Source organism: Sapajus apella, unplaced genomic scaffold (genome assembly GCF_009761245.1).
Source record: "Sapajus apella isolate SASKATOON/1434 unplaced genomic scaffold, GSC_monkey_1.0 scaffold18, whole genome shotgun sequence".
In the NCBI taxonomy this organism is placed as follows: Eukaryota; Metazoa; Chordata; class Mammalia; order Primates; family Cebidae; genus Sapajus; species Sapajus apella.
This window is the reverse complement of record NW_022436958.1, coordinates 7,150,395-7,166,174: the sequence shown is the minus strand read 5'-3', so window position 1 is coordinate 7,166,174 and position 15,780 is coordinate 7,150,395.

Genomic DNA, 15,780 nt, shown 5'->3' with positions numbered 1-15,780 from the left:
CAACAAGAGCAAAATTTCCATCTCAAAAAAACAAAAGAAAAAACAAAAACAAACAAAAAGATTGAGAGAAAAAAATAACAGACAAAAATAAATAAATAAATAAAAATTAAAAAAAAAAACAACGAGCCAGGAGGGAAGGAGGGGAAAACAAGTTAATGTGGTTTCTTGAAAACCAAGTGAAAATGTTTTTTAAGGAAGAGATGTTGATAAATTTTCAAATGCTGCTGACACCTCAGTGAGAGTGGCAAAATCACCCTCCGATATAGCAACATGGAAGGCACTGTGACCTTGAAAAAATAAAAGCAATTTGTGTGGGATATAGATGAGGAAATCTTCTTTTAATAGATTGAAGACAGCAGGTGTAGATATCTTTTAAATTATACTCTACAGGAAAAATAGAAGTAATAAAAATAGCATGGCACCTTCAGGAAGAAATAAAGTCAGAGGCCTCTGTTTTTATTTATTTATTTTGTTTGTTTAGTCTTGGATGGTAGAATAGCAACCTGTGTGTGTGCCATTTAGGGATGAGTCTCTAGAGAGAAAAAACTGATGATGCCAGAGAGAAAAGGAAGAACCTAGGGAGCCCTGCCCTCAAGCCGAAGACAAGAAATAGGATTCAGGGCTCAGGGGGCCTTGGTGAGAAACACAGGCAGCTCTCACTCATTGTAATAAGAGCCAAGCTGGAGTACCAGAGCAAGGTGCAGGTAAGCCGGGAGGTGCACTGTTTGGCGTCAGTGGAAGTTCTCTTCTGATTGCAGCAACACTGCCAGTCAAATAGGAAGATGGGAGTAAGAATTAGGATAAGGGAAAAAATGGGGTAAAGTGTTAAAAGTCTTAAGAGGGTGGAGACAATGTGAAACAGTCCAAAACTGTGAGGATTCTTGGGTACCAGGAGCATCAGAGTGACATGTTACAAATTGGGCCCCTAAACTTAAACAAGGAGCATTTCAGACACATTCATAATGGCCTGAGGACCACAGAGGCATGTAGGAGTTCTATGTAGTTTCAAGGGCTGAAGGTTGATGGTGGAGCTGGGGGACAAAGTACAATGGATATTACATTTCTCACCAAAGACAGTGGTTGAGGACATGGCCAAATTTATATTATTAAAAATAATAATAAATGGGACATTTCTTTCATGCAAGTGTCATACTCTTACAGGGAAAAAAATGTCTGTACTCAGCCACTGATTCATTCAAGAAATATATACAAGCATTTGCTTTATTTTAGACATAGGCACCAAGCTCCAAGCATATGATTTCTTGGAGATTACTAATGTCATTGAGTGGGGTATGACAGATAATAAACAAATAAGAAAATAAAACATATTTATAAATGATATGTCCAAGTAAGAACCAAGAAGAAAGGAAGATGAAATCAGCAGATAGCAAGTATACACAACTCTTTCAAGAGATCATGATCTAAAAGGAAGTTAGGTAGGCATTAGTTCCTTGAGGTGGAAGAAGGGACTGAAGGGGTTTATTTCTGTTTTCTTTTTCCAGATTGGGAAACACTAGCTTGACTGTATGCAAATTGGAATGATGTAGTAGAGAGAGAAATTTTGTTAATTCAGCATAAAAAAATAGTGTCTTACTGGAGTGATGACCCCAAGTAGGTTAAAGGAGAGATATGGACCTTGGTGTCAAGAAAGGCAATTCATGAAGCAGAAGAAAAAAGAAAGAATCCAGATGAAGGCAGATGGGTATGAAATTTCCGATAAGATGACATTTGATGCAACAGCTCAGAAAACTCAGGGAGGGAGCCTGGTGTAAACCCAAAGATGACTGGTCCAGGCAGAGGAAAGAGTCAATGCAAAGTTTACTCTTTGCATGCTTGACAATTTGATGAACAGCAAGAGATGTAAGCCTGGAAAATAAAGAACAAGGGGGAGATTATGTACGGCACTGGATGGCAAGGTAAGAACCATGGTTTATGCATGCTGTGCAATTTATTATGTTAGGTAGTGCGAATTTATAGATAAGTGTTCAGCTTCCTTTTGCCATCTTTCCTATTGAAGCACGATAATTGCATCTTGTTTTCTTCTATTCATGCCATTCATTTTAATTTCATAACAGGGACAAGAGCTGCCTTTCTTTTATTAACTTATGTACCCACAAAGAGAAATCTCTAGGATTTGCTCTTGGCTCAGCAATGTACTCTAGAACCACAAGGCTCTGGGCTTCTGTACCTAGCCCAGGTCTCAGGAACACAGGCTTTACCTTCTAGCCTCCATCTCCATTTTAAGAACCCTCAAATATATCAACTTTCTAATGAGAGAAACGGAAAAGGAAGCAAGCTATTTCTGAAATATTGCAGTTTATGCCATAATGTGTATGCAAACTATAATGGAGAGACTTCCTTTTCTAGCAACAACTGCCTACTGAACTGACAAGGATCTGCCTTCCACCGCAAACACATAGAAATGCAAGAAAAAATACAAATTAAGAATATTAACCACATAGCTAGGCCTCCCAGAAAAGAAAGCAAACTTATGGAAAGACAAAATTTAAACGGAAATTTCTAGCTAATGAAGTAAACTTGCAAGCTGCTGCTATAGCAAATTGAGGGGGAGTGCTGTCCTTTAAGCCAGGGATTTTCAAATTCATCGAGGAAAAGAAACCATGGCATTGGGTTTATCCCAAACAAGGAGTTAGTAGTGACTCCTGTTTACAGGTGAAGCCGTAAAGTGTCTATGATCATCACAAAAGAGGAACTAAAATAGATAAAAGCAAGAAAGCTTACCCGTGCCTGGGGTTCTAGGTGGGAAAAATGTCTTTAGTGAGAAATTGAAAACTGATTCATGTCGACTATCTAGAACCATAATCTTTTCTCTTATACTGGAAACCCCAAAACTACAAATTCATATAAACCTTCTTTTAGTAAAGAACCCAGAAATAAACCTAAATACTTAGAGACAACTGATCTTCAACAAAGCAAACTAAAACATAAATTGGGGAAAGCACACCCTATTCAACAAATGGTGCTGGAATAATTGGCAAGCCACATGTAGGAGAGTGAAGCTAGATCCGTATCTCTCACTTTATACAAAAATTAACTCAAGATGGATCAAGGACTTAAATCTAAGACCTGAAACTATAAAAATTCTAGAAGATAACATCAGAAAACCCTTCTAGACATTGGCTTAGGCAAAGATTTCATGACCAAGAATCCAAAAGCAAATGCGACAAAAACAAAGATAAATAGGTGGGACTTAATTAAACTAAGAGCATTTGTACAGCAAAAGGAACAGTCAGCAGAGTAAACAGACTATATATATATAGTCTGACTGTTCCTTTTGTTGTGTGTGTGTGTGTATACATACATACACACACACACACACACACACACACACACACACACACACACACACGATGGAATACTCAGGCATAAAAGGAATGAATCAATGACATTTGCAGCCACCTGGATGGGATTGGAGACTGTTATTCTAAATGATGTGACTCAGGAATGGAACACAAAACATTGTATGTTTTCACTCATAAGTGGGAGCTAAGCTGTGAGGATGCAAAGGCACAAGAATGACACAATGGACTTTGGGGACTCGGGGGAAATGATGGGAAGCAGGTGAGGAATAAAAGGCTGCAAATTGGGTTCAGTAGATACTGCTCAGGTGATGAGTGCACCAAAATCTCACAAAGCACTACTAAAGAACTTACTCGTGTAACCAAATACCACCTTTTCCACAAAAACTTATGTAAATAAAAAATTAAGAAACAAACACAGTTTTTAGGCCAGTGGAACCCATGTGACCTTTAGAAGAAACAAATGTAAGATGACTATGTAGCAAACGCTTTCTTAACCCAGACTGTATGGCAGTCCAGCGCCTTTCACATACTCACCCTCTCAGCATAAAATGCTTTCACCATGTGAAATGACACTGCATATCAAAAAGTTGTCAAGCACATGCAAAAATCATCAGGAATAAAAAACAAGACAAATACATTTTTCAAAGTTTGTTTATAGAAAACCAGAAAGAATCTCCAAAATGAATATAGTAACGTTAAATACAAAGATTATAAATAAAATAGATGCCATGAGGAAAACCAGCACTTGATAAAATATGACTGGCATATTTTTATAAGAATCAACTGGAATTAAGTAGTATGATTAAAAATTTAAAAGATACACCAAATAGCAAATCAATGATAAGAGATAATTAGCAAACTTGAAGAAAGACATGAAGAAAAAAAATAATACGGCAAGAATAGGGTGCCAAATATGAAGGAATGAATAAGACAAATAAAGAATTCAATACATTTCAAAGGAGTTCCCAAGGAAAGGAATAAATAAAATGGTAGAAAACAAAATATAAAGACGTAAAGGCTTAGAATATTTCCTTCAATTGATTAAAAGACGTGAAGATATTTCAGGGGAATAGGATATAAAATGGTAGATTGAGATGAGTATGATATCCATGAACTGAGATTTTTCGGAACTGAGTTTTGAGAAAATATTCTGGTGAGTTATCAGGCTGTGTTTGTGTACTCATAAAGAGAGGCACTGATTGATGAGGTTGTGCTCTCCATTCTGGTGAATATGATAATTCATGAGTCCCATACCCACCAGAAGGAGAGAACTGCAATTATTTTCTGTGATTATCTGGCTGCTGTCATACCTGGGTATACATTTTATTTTGCCAACTAAACACCAAATTGTAGCCTTCCAATTTTTCAATGAGCCCATATTACAGATGGAAAGTATAAGTACCTGATAAGGATATCCAATAATGTCCTGAAGCAGGCTTGAATGAATATTTGCACCACATAAATTGGCAACGTTTCTATAATATTGGTCCTTAGTTCTCAGAAATTTTATTACTATGTATTTATCACATACTAATGGAGATCTGCTGCTGATGGAATGAGGTAACCCAATAGCTCTAAGCAACAACAGAAAGTTTTCATGGAAAAAGTTATATATTTTTCTCATTTTTAAATTAACAAGTAAAAACTGTATATATTTATGGTGTACAATGTGATGCTTTGATGTGTAAATGTCATGGAATGGCTAAATGAAGCTGTTTAACATATTCATTATTTCACATACTTACTCTCCTCTTTTGTGGTAAGAACAGTTAAAACCTACTGAAATTTTTTAGTCCTTTGGCCAACGTCTTCCCAATCCCTCCACTCCCCAGTTTTTGGTAACCACTATTCTACTCTCCTCTATGAGTTCGACTTTTTGCACTCAACTTATATGTGAGATCATGCAGTACTTGCCATTCTATACTGGCTTATTTAACTTAGAATGATATCTACCAGGTTCATTTATGTTGTCACAGATAGAATTTTTCTTTATATATTAAGGCTGAATAGTATTCTGTTGTGTATATACATCACAGTTTCTTTATCCATTTGATTCTTGCCTATTGGAAATAGTGCTGCAATGAACATGAAAGTGCAGATATCTTTCACATACTGATTTCATATCCTTTGGAAATATGAAATATGATATAGTTTGGCTTTGTGTCCCCAACCACATCTCTCATCAAATTGTAATCCCTAGATGTTGGAAGAGTGGGCTGGTGAGAGGTGATTGAATCATGGGGGAGGACTTCTATCATATGAAATATGATATAGTTTGGCTTTGTGTCCCCAACCAAATCTCTTGTCAAATTGTAATCCCTACATGTTGGAAGACTGGGCTGGTGAGAGGTGACTGCATCATGGGAGAGGACTTCTCTCTTGCTGTTCTCATGATAGTGAGTGATTTTTCATGAGACCTGCTTGTTTGAAAGTGTATAGCACCTTCCCCTGCTCTCTTTCTCTTTCCTGCTACCATGTAAAGAAGGTGCTCCCTTCCCACTCTGCCATAATTGTAAGTTTCCAGAGGCCTCCTCAGCCATGCCTCCTGTACAGCCTGTGGAACAATTAAACTTCTTCTCTTTGTAAATCACCCAGTCTCAGATAGTTCTTTATAGCAATGTGAGAATGAACTAATACAACCCAATGGTGGGATTGGTGGATCATATGATAGCTCTAATTTTAATGTTTTGAGGAACATCAATACTGCTTTCCACATTGGCTGTAATAATTTACATTCCTACCAACAGCATACAAGTATTCCCTGTTTTCCACATCCTCGCCATACTTGTCTTTCATCTTTTTGATAATAGCTATCCTGACATGTGTGGACTGATAACAAGCTTTGGATTTCCATTTTCCTGATGATTAGTGATGTTGAGCACCTTTTCATATAACTGTTAACTATTCGTATGCTTTCTTTTGAAAAAAAAATGTCTATTCAGGTCCCTTGGGTTGTTTGAGTTCCATATAGAGTCTACACATTAATCCATTATCGGATGTATGGCTTGCAAATATATTCTATTCCATAGATTGTATTTTTATTCTGTTGATTGTTTCCTTTGTTGTGCAGAAGCTTTTTACTTTGATGTAATCCCATTTGTTTATTTTTGTTGTTGACCGAAATGTGCTATTGAGAACATATCTAAAAAATCTTTCCCAGACCCCTGTCACAGAGCTTTCCTCCTATGTTTTCTTCTAGTAGTTTTACAGTTTCAGGTCTTACATGTAACTATTTATTTTGAGTTGGATTTTTTAAGTGGTCTGAGATGAGAGTCTCATATCATTCTGCTGCATCTGAATATCCTAGCACCAATTACAGAACAGAGTGTTGTGTCTCCATTATGTGTTCTTGGCATCATCATCAAAAATCAATTGACATGAAATGTGTGGATTGTGGACTCACTATTTTGTTTCATTGGTTTATGTATCTGTTTTAATGCTAGTATCATGCTGTTTTGATTACTAGAGCTTGTAGTCGATTTTGAAATCAGGTAAGACAATGTCTTCACCTTTGTTATTTTTGCTCAGATTACTTTGGTTGTTTGAAATCTTTTGTGATTCTATACAAATTTTAGGATTTTTTTTTCTATTTCTGAAAAACTAAATGACATTGGAGTTTTGATAGGCATTGCATTAACTCTGTAAATCACTTTGAGTAGCATGGACATTTTAACAATACAAATTCTTCCAATCCATAAACATGGAGTATGTTACCATGTATTTCTATCTTCTTCAATTTATTTCATCAATGTTTTATAGTTTTTAGTGTAAAGCTCTTCTCCTTGGTTAAATTTATTCCTAAGTATTTAATTAGTATATCTCTTGCAATTGTTTTTTTTTTTTTTTTCTTGATTTCTTTTTTGGATAGTTTATTGTATTTAGAAATGCTGCTGATTTTTGTGGGTTGATTTGTATCCTGCATATTTATTGAATTTATTAGTTCTAACAGTTTTTTGGTGAAGTCTTCAGGGTTTTCTATATAGAAGATATGTCATCTGTAAACAGAATATTTAACTTCTCTCTTCTTCATTTGGATGCCTTTTAAGCTAGGACTTCCACTGCTGTGTTGAATAGAAGTGGCCCGAGAGGGCATCCTTTTTTTGGTTCTGATCTTACAGGAACAGCTTCCCATTTTTCACAGTTGAGTGTGATGTTAGCCATGGCTTTCTGTGTATGGTTTTCGTTAAGGCAAGATACATTTTTTCTGTGCCTAATTTGTTAAGAGTTTCTATCAGGAAATGATGCTGAATTTTGTTGAACGTCTTTTCTTCATGAAAAAATTATATTCTAAACTATAGCATGCACATATACACACACAGGGGCCACATAGCTCCCAGAAATGGAGTTTGGGTTATTTTAAGGTTTTATATTACAATTTATCACTAATGAGTTTCACACGGAAACACAGTAGAAGCATTTCTATCTGGTTAGATTCAAATATAATGTTAGGACCTCTTTGAAAGAACGTAATAATAAGGCTAAGCAGCTTTCTTTTTGTTCATCACTAGAACTGAGAATGATTAGGACATGAAGAAAATATAAATAGCAACCTGCTAGGCTTGGCAAACACAATGATATATTTTCATCTAATACAGAAGCAACAACAAAAATAAACAAAAATGAATTAATGAAAATCCTGAAAAATCACTTTTAAAACATGTATGGCAAAAAAAAATACCTAAAAATGTTTCCTTAAAGCAATATCTTTATGGGTTTGTCATGGGTCTTATACATGTTTGTACCTTACAAACTGACCAAACTATGCCTGCTTGCTTTGCTCAGGAAGGACTCAAATAAGCAGTTTTAAAAAGATTACATGAAAGAATGATTTGTACAGTAATTTTTGGTCTAAAGGACTGTGATGATATAAAGTGGCACAATGTTGCAGAAATGCTAGTAAAAGATGCTGCACCTTCTACATACTGTTGGCAGTTAATCTTCCATGGGTTTCTTGCATTTCTGGTCATTTATGGGCTAGAGGCCATAATCACTTTCTCTGGAATATCTCTTCAAGGGCTTTGTGCTAGAAAAGGCATTGGAACATAGTGTCTTTCTTTGGAGCAAAGTGGAGGCTTATTCACTGCTGAGAATAATAAAGATCATGTTGGCTGGATATGGTGGCTCACCCTTGTTATTCCAGCACTTTGGGCGGCCAAGGTGGGTGGATCGCGAGGTTAGGAGTTCACAACCAGACTGGCCAAGATGGTGAAACCCTGTCTCTACTAAAAATATAAAAATTAGCTGGGCATGGTGGCATGTGCCTATAGTTCCAGCTACTTGGGAGGCTGAGGCAGGAGAATCACTTGAACCCGGGAGGCAGAGGTAACAGTGAGCCGAGATCACACCACTGCACTCCAACCTGGGCGACAGAGTGAAACTCTGTCTCAAAATAATAGTAATAAGTTAAAAGTAAGAATTAAATAATTAATTTTAAAAATAAAAATCATGTCTATCTTTGCTGCAAAAGTTGATTGAACAGGTTTTTCTTTATGCATGATTGGGGTTTTCTAATTTCAGGTTTTCTCAGCTGTGATGGAAACCTCACTATCACTTGAGCCCATGCCCACATTGCTTCCCTGGGACCTGAGGGGCAAGGGAAATTGATGTGAACATGAATCACATGCTGCCTGCTGTGCTGTGAGTAAAGTCCTTTGTATCTGACCCAGGACTCTCCTGTCTTCCTCCACCATCGTTAAAACTTCAGCAGACTTCCTTGCTGGTTTTTACATAGGGCAAAATCCCAAACCCCTTGAGGCTATCAATGTATTCAATCCTTCCAATTGTGACTTTTCTCCTTTGTACATTTCATCACTTCAATCACTGGTCATTTCATTCTCTCTTTATATCTTTATTCTATATTGTCTTATTTTTTATTCTTATTTTACTCTACCTGACCTCAACCTCAATGTATAAATACAACACCCCATATAGGACTTGGCACATAATCAGTATATGTGGAATAAACTAATACATTTAACAGTTTCTATCTCTAAAGAGCATTCCTCCCTGAGTTTATCACTGACAACTTAAATTAGATGTACATAATGTTAGTTAATTCAGTGTTGGGTTCCAATTGTTAATTTCCTTTTAAATTGTAGGATGTAGAATTGATTATAGCAATTTTATGAACTATATTTTTCAAGAAGGGTTTTCCACACCATTTCCTTCTTTCTAGGGGATTTTTTTTCTCTCTCTCTTCCTTTTGATGTACAGGGCCATTTAAGTCCTCCATGCATTTCTGGAAAACTAAAAACCCAAATCTAAGCCTGTTGAACCTCTTGTCACACAAGTATTTGAAAGAATGATACTTAAGGGAAATAGAAAATGACACTTTTCGCCTCATCTTTTGAAGACGAAATGATCCACCCCCCTTCAATTCTACCAAAGGAGATTCCCAGCTCATTTTCCTTAGCAAGAGCTTTAAAGTGTAAAAAACTCATCAAACATCTTTTCCTCAGAGACAATGTCATCTGAGTTCAAAGGATGTACACAGCTTTGCAAAACTGCTGTCTTGTTTCAACGATAAGGCCTTGGCTTTCATTTTATGTTTGATTCCAAGAAAATAAAATCTGTTTTTATGTACACTATGACTATAACTAAATCAGAAAATTAGGAGAAATAATCTATTTCTGTAGACAGCTGGGGGCAAGGGGGAAGTTTCCACTTAAAAAAAAATCCTATAATGATTCTTCAGCTGAGTTACATTTTTACTTTCTAAAATATGTTTGATAATGTAAACTGAAAACATGTATTTATCCTTCTTTACAATAAAGAAAATATCTGTTGTGGCTCTTGGGAAACAATACTATCTTCTTAGTATGGTTAACTCATTGTAAAACATTTATTGGCTAACCAGAAGATTGAGGGCAATGTTTGCTTATTTTTATTTTTCTCAAAATCTGATCAAAATTCCTGCACCATAATGACTATGACTTTTTTATACACACACACACACACACACGCACAAATATATTTATACATGTGTATGTGTGTATACATATATATATGTAAACACACACATAAATTTTAATGTCAATGATCTATTGGATCAAAATTTTTAGTCATGGGACACAGAAAAATTTCATTTAAAAAATTCTAGGCCATGCAAATTTATCTCAATGTATGCTAACCCATTTTGAAATAGTGGTAGCAATGAGAAGGTTAGAGTATAATATGCTAATTTTCTTGTACACTAAAAAGTAATCTGAAGAGTTTAACAACTACATGTTAATCAGACTGAAAATATGAAGCATTAACAACTCCCTCTCTCAAATTCAGTTATAGCCATTCAGCTATGGAAATTGAACAAATTATTTTGTTTCTTCCAAAGCAAAGATGTAATCGTAAATATTTTTTCTTCAAGTTTATACACATTTGAAAGTAAACTTTAAGATAATTTAAAACCTGCATATAAAATATTCACCAAAGTGACATATAAATAACTTTATTTTGAAGATTTTTTCCATTTTTTAACCTGAGATACTATATTATGTAAATATTTAGAAAACTATATTCTGTATGTGTCCTGATGAAATATAAGAAGATACTTTAGAATAAAGGAGTCTGAGTCCTCTAGAAAGTTTCCCCATCAATTTCAATAAACTTCACTAGAACTTTTCTAGTATCTGATGGACATGGCCATCTACAGAACAGAGAGAAGCCAATGTAGGCAACAGACCTGGTTACCACTGTCACTCTTGTGCCTTTCAACTTCATTTAGAGATTTGGGTAAGTTTTATGAACATTCCAATAAATGAATTAAGTTGAACAATACTCAAAAAGTTAATTGAGCCCTGAAAAATATTACAAGTTTAAGAATCTATCAGCGTTACAATGTGCTCTTCTGCTGTTATCCAGTTATTATATTTTGGTTTACAATGAGAATATTGCCACAAAATATATGTTACAGGCTGAGTGGATTGGCTCATGCTTGTATTCCCAGCACTTTGTGAGGCAAAGTAGGGAAGATTGCTTAAACCCAGGAGTTCGAGACCAGCCTGGGCAACATAGTGAGACCTCATCTCTACAAAAATTTAAAAAAATTGGCTGGGCATGGTTGTGCATGCCTGTAATTCCAGCTACTCAGGATGGTGAAGTGGGAGAATGACTCGAGCTAAAGTGAGCTGTAATCATGCCACTGCACTCAAGCCTGAGTGACAGAGTGAAACTCTATCTCAAAAAGAAAAGAAAGAAAAAGAAGAGAAAAAGAAAATATAAGTTACGGATAAAACTTGAGGTATTTAAGCATATGATTTTTTTTGAATTTCTGTCCTAATTATTATTGATAAATTATATCAACTTAAATTATTTTGCAGTAGTCATGCTTGCTTATTCTACAAATATATCTTGAGCATTTACAACACATTAGGCATTCACTCCTTTGTGTGTTGCTCTATCCTCACGCTATCTCTTCTTTGAGTTATTCAGATATGCCAAGTTCTCCCCACCTGGAGGACTTTGCTTTAGCTGTCTACTTTGCTTCAGAGACTCTGCACCCTATCCTCATGACCAGCTCCTATGTTTTCCATAGCTAGTTTCTGCAAATTTCAGCTTGAAATTCTGACTGTTCAACTTATCTATATAACATCACACCTTATTCCATGTTTTCTACCTTGTCTGTTTCTTTTTCATGAGACTAAATTTTTAAATTTATTTTTCTAGTTATTCATTTCTTTTCCTCTTCAAGAATGTGAACCCCCAGTAGATCAAGTAAGTTTTTGTATTATCTACAAGACCTATCTCCAGTATCTTCTTTAGTGCCTGGCATTTAGTAAATGCCTAATAAATAATAACTGAATTAACTGTATTTTTGCAGAACTCAAATAAGCATTGCTTATAAACTGAGTTAGAAACATTATAGCTGTAAAAAGCTATGCAAAATATTAGTTCAAGTCACTTCAATAAACACTTAGGGGCATCTAGTTTTAGAGCACTATATGTTTAAGACAATCATATAAAGATGATTGATATTTATTCTCTGTGTTAGTTAGGATTATATTCAGTTACTTATAAAAGAAAACGCAAAATATTAGTGGCTTAGACACCTAAGGGTTTATTTTTCTTACATAATGATAAATGTAAAACTAGGTGGTTGCTGGCACTGCTTCAGTACCTTAGAATAGCAAGGGTCCAGGTATTTATGACTCTTTTATCTTTGATGCCAAGACAGCTGCCTTAGCTCCTGCCTTCATGTCTGAGTTCCTTGTGGCATAAAAGGCAAAAGAGCAAAACAGTACTGTCTTAATTATTCCACTTAATAATTTTACTTTTATCTTATAGACCACTATTGGCCAGGAAAACCCAGTTTGTAAATGTGATCTTTTAGCTGGTCACACTGACAGCCAAAAAGAAAATTGGAATTCCATAACATAGAAAGAAGAAGAATATAGTTATTGGATAAGCCACTGTTCCTGGACTCCAAAATGAAAACTTAGGTAAAGATTATATTATTAAGTTGTATTAATTTTAGGTGATTAATATGATTTGTTTTTTGCTTTACAGATCGTAATATCGGGGATGATACAAAATCTACTGAGATACTCTACCTTCAACTCTAGACAGGTAAAGCCTACATTATTAATGAAAAAATAGCTCTGTGTGTCTAGAGTTTACATGTAAGTGTATATAATAGCATATATATATATATATGTATGTATATATATGTAGATTCATGTATATATATACACACACACATAAGCCAAGGTCCAGTTTAAAATCATGTCATTCCAAAGTGCTCATTCTTCATTCTTAAATCAAAGTAGAGCAATCTACTTTGTTATAAAATTTGTTATACTATGTTTGTTAACAAATATCATTTTGGTGGATGGATTGTGGCTGCTTTTATTATTTCACTTAATTTAGGGAGGTACTTCTTGAGATATTGGCCAATACAAAGCCATGTCACAGAGTAAGGAAATGCTGCCAATACTGATAGCATTTTCAGTGCTGAGCCCTTCTCTAGTTTGTAGAATTGCACATAGGCATCCTTCACGATAGTAAACATTTGGCTGTCCAAACAAACTTGCTACATCCCTTCCACATCTTATTATGTAAATGTTTCTATTTGGTTTTACTGATTGCTGTCTCTATCTCCTCTCTCTCTTGTTTTATTTGTATAATAAAATGCCTCTAAGAGAAGATAAATGAGACCCACTAATAAAAAAAAATCATGCAAAACCTAAAACTGTATTATTCAAGGCTAATGAAATGGCAGGGGCTATCCGGTCATCTAGCCTGCTGAAAGTTCTTGGAGATCCATCCACCCGAAGAATTCAAATTGGCGTCAGTTTCATCTGTGGTTTGGCGCCATCTTGTGGCACTTGTTCACATCAGCTTAAATAGAGACGGGGATCATTCTGCCTTTCGTGGCTGCCTGGTACTTCTTGTAGGGAAGTTGTAAATTCAGAAATATCACACTTACATGGTTCTATAGTTAGTTGGAGACTTGGTTACTTCCATCAGTCATATATGAAGAGACCTGGGCAGAGAAAATACTGGAAATGTAGAACACACTGTCTCCTGAGTCATGCTTCCGGTGCTTGCCCTCTGCCCACCCTCTCCAAAAGATGAAAGTTAGCCCATTCTTTTTTTATCTGAGCTTAACTTATTGCAATGTTTTCTATATTTAAAATATATTTACCATTTTCTTGTGTACAGCTTACTTGAGATTATGTTTCAGGTAATTTATTTATTTCATTTAGATCCAAAAGCACTGAGCAAATCCAATGAATAAGGGTGATATACAAAATACTTAAATGCTGGTAAGGCATAGACATTGACTGATCATGAAGCGATATTGTCCATAAACAACAACTATAGCCTTGTACCCATCTGGCTTGGTGTCAGTCCCACCAGCAGGCTATGCCCCAGATTTACACTGTCAAAACAATAGAGGGCCAGCAGCTTGCTTTCCAAGCTCCCTTCTTATATTACAATGCTCCTTGAGTTAAGGAGACTCTGATATAAACGGTCCCAGGATATTAGCAAATAAAGTCATGATGAAAAGTTGACATTGAGAGATTTCAAATTTTATGAAGAGTTACAGAAAACTAAATAATATCTGGATTTTCTTTCCTTTAATATTTCTGTATGTAATTTAATTAACTAGTGTGGCAAGATTTGTGCCATCTCTCTTTTTCTTTTCAATAGTATTTCAACTATATTATAAACTATGAAGGCTTTTGCTGACCCACCTGACAACAGAGTTGCCACTTTCTACCTTCCAAGTTTCCAACTGCTACAATACAAATTGGACTTTTAAAATGCGAGATTGGTGACCTCATTGATTTCAGTAGGGGATCATTTCAACCCTACTGAAGAATTAGTACTATTGGCCATTCACATGTTAATATGAATGACCTTAGGTTGCTTCTTCTCTAACATAAAACTAAGCCAAGTGGAGTACCTGCCTCGAGATGAGACCTATATATTTTAGGCTTTGCTCTGGTTCTCGTCCAGTCATTCTCCTTCCTATAGAGTAAGGAGTCCTCAGGACCAGGGACATGTGCCTAGCTGAAATCCATGTCTCTGTCTTCTTAGACACCTACAGGTACTGAAGATTTGGAGACTTCCTTTCCAAAAAGACTTGAGCCTGTTTTCAGATCTTAGTAAAGTTCTTTCCTTTACTGCAAGGTTGTGTGTACCACTAGGCCCCAGGTTTGACAACAGAAGAGCTGTTTTGGGGTAAGGGTTGGATAAAGCTTGGACATAGATATTAGTGAGGCCCTTGAGCTGTGTGATGGAGCACAACGTGGGAAAGAAACCAGGACTTAAACTGAGAACCAGGGGCAGGGGGCTCTGTTCTCCTGCACCCTCGTTTCAGGGTGGACTCTAAAGAGCATAAAAATTCTAACTTTGAATCAGTTTTCCAGGTCATTATAATGGAATGTATATCAGGGTGGGAAGCTAGAACCATGTTTTATTTAATAGTTGCTTAACAATATGTTTTACAACTTTTAGCTATTTCATAATATGGTATAAGTGTCTCCATTTGTACTTCTGCTCTGGGCTTTACCACTGTTCAAAGTTGATTTAGGAGGTGAGTGGGGAAAAGGAGCATTATTTTCCTAGTTCTGTAACACTAGACATCATCTCGTCCATTTGGACACAGAGGAGCAATGGAATTTTATATATTTCCATATAGTTTTTCATTTTCCTTCTTGCTTGTCTGTAGACCACATCAGTTGCTGCCAACTTCTACTCCTAAGTCCCTGATCCTTTTATTTAAAGAAAAAACCTCAAGAGAGAGAAGTTGGCAAATGGAAATTAGAAACAAAGTAAATTAAGACATACAATCTGAAATTAATCAACTTGATGAATCTTGACCAAATTAAATTCAAAGATAAAATCTACCAAACAAAGTTCTCCTCAATTAAAGCAAGAATCTAAAACTTGACAAAGGACAAGATGGAGAGGAAATAACATGAAATATAAGTATACCTTCTGAAAATAACTAACA